The sequence below is a fragment of the Arachis duranensis genome, chromosome 7 (genome assembly GCF_000817695.3).
Source record: "Arachis duranensis cultivar V14167 chromosome 7, aradu.V14167.gnm2.J7QH, whole genome shotgun sequence".
Classification (NCBI taxonomy): Eukaryota; Viridiplantae; Streptophyta; class Magnoliopsida; order Fabales; family Fabaceae; genus Arachis; species Arachis duranensis.
The window spans coordinates 72,731,900-72,734,012 of record NC_029778.3 but is presented as its reverse complement, the minus strand read 5'-3'; the positions used below and the strand labels follow the sequence as shown (position 1 = coordinate 72,734,012).

At 41.3% G+C, this 2,113-nt stretch overlaps 1 non-coding gene across 1 annotated transcript; it reads left to right on the top strand.

Annotated features, from left to right (window-relative positions):
• Positions 1-1,840: 1,840 nt before the first annotated feature.
• Positions 1,841-1,944, top strand: LOC127740897 (small nucleolar RNA R71). Its single transcript, XR_008001753.1, has one exon. It is a non-coding gene; the product is annotated as a small nucleolar RNA R71 (small nucleolar RNA).
• Positions 1,945-2,113: the final 169 nt, after the last annotated feature.

Here is a 2,113-nt window from a genome sequence, read left to right as displayed (position 1 = left end):
ATATTTTTTTTCGTGACTCCACATGATCATGTACCTAATAAAACACAAAATAACAATAAAATAAAAATTAGATAAATAAAAATTGGGTTGCCTCCCAACAAGCGCTTCTTTAATGTCAATAGCTTGACAGTGGGCTCCCTTGGAGCCACAAAAGTGATCAGGTCAATGTTGTATAGTCCCAACACCAAACTTAGAGTTTGGATATGGGGTCTTAACACCAAACTTAGTGTTTGGTTGTGGCCTCCCAACACCAAACTTAGAGTTTGACTGTGGGGGCTCTTCTTGACTTTGAACTGAGAGAAGCTCTTTGTGCTCACTCTCTTTTGTCACAGAGGGATGGCCATGTGCCTTAAACACAAGGTAGTCCCCATTCAATTGAAGGACTAATTCACCTCTGTTGACATCTATCACAGCTCCTGCTGTGGCTAGGAAAGGTCTTCCAAGGATGATACATTCATCTTCTTCCTTTCTAGTGTCTAAGATTATGAAATCAGCAGGGATGTAAAGGCCTTCAACCTTTACTAACACGTCCTCTACTACTCCATAAGCTTGTCTTAATGACTTGTCTGCCAATTGTAATGAGAACAAGGCAGGTTGTACCTCAATGATCCCCAGCTTCTCCATTACAGAGAGTGGCATACGATTTATCCCTGACCCCAGATCACATAGAGCTTTTTCAAAGGTTATGGTGCCTATGCTACAAGGTATTAAGAACTTGCAAGGGTCTTGTCTCTTTTGAGGTAAAATTTTCTGAATCCAGGTGTCTAGTTCACCAATGAGCAAGGGAGGTTCACTTTCCCAAGTCTCATTACCAAACAACTTGGCATTCAGCTTCATGATAGCTCCTAAATATTGAGCAACATGCTCTCCAGTCACATCTTCATCCTCTTCAGAGGAAGAATAGTCTTCAGAGCTCATAAATGGCAGAAGGAGATTTAATGGAATCTCTATGGTCTCTATATGAGCCTCAGATTCCTTTGGATCCTTAATAGGAAACTCCTTCTTGCTTGAGAGATGTCCCAGGAGGTCTACCTCACTAGGATTTTCGTCCTTCTCCTCCCTTGTGCATTCGGCCATATTGATAACATCAATGGCCTTGCATTCTCCTTTTGGATTCTCTTCTGTATTGTTTGGGAGAATACTGGGAGGAGTTTCAATGACTTTCTTACTCAGCTGGCCCACTTGTGCCTCTAGATTTCTGATGGAGGATCTTGTTTCACTCATGAAACTGAAAGTGGCTTTTGACAGATCAGAGACTAAGTTTGCTAAATAAGAGGGGCTCTGTTCAAAATTCTCTATCTGTTGCTGAGAAGATGATGGAAAAGGCTTGCTATTGCTGAGCCTATTTCTTTCACCATTATTAAAGCCTTGTTGAGGCTTTTGTTGATCCTTCCATGAGAAATTTGGGTGATTTCTCCATGATGAGTTATAGGTGTTTCCATAAGTTTCACCCATGTAATTAACCTCTGCCATTGCAGGGTTCTCAGGATCATAAGCTTCTTCTGAAGCTGCCTCTTTAGTACTGTTGGATGCATTTTGCCATCCATTCAGATTTTGAGAAATCATGTTAACTTGCTGAGTCAACACTTTGTTCTGAGCCAATATGGCATTCAGAGCATCAATTTCAAGAGCTCCCTTCCTCTGAGGTGTCCCATTATTCATGGAATTCCTCTCAGAAGTGTACATGAATTGGTTATTTGCAACCATGTCAATGAGTTCTTGAGCCTCTTCAGGCGTTTTCTTTAGGTGGATAGATCCACCTGCAGAATGGTCCAATGACATTTTCGAAAACTCAGATAGACCATAATAGAATATATCTAATATGGTCCATTCTGAAAACATGTCAGATGGACACCTTTTGGTCAACTGCTTGTATCTCTTCCAAGCTTCATAGAGGGATTCACCATCTTTTTGTTTGAAGGTCTGAACATCCACTCTAAGCTTGCTCAGCTTTTGAGGAGGAAAGAATTTATCCAAGAAAGCCGTGACCAGCTTCTCCCAAGAGTCCAAGCTATCTTTAGGTTGTGAGTCCAACCAGATTCTAGCTCTGTCTCTTACAGCAAAAGGGAAAAGCATGAGCCTGTAGACTTCAGGATCTACTCCATTCGTCTTA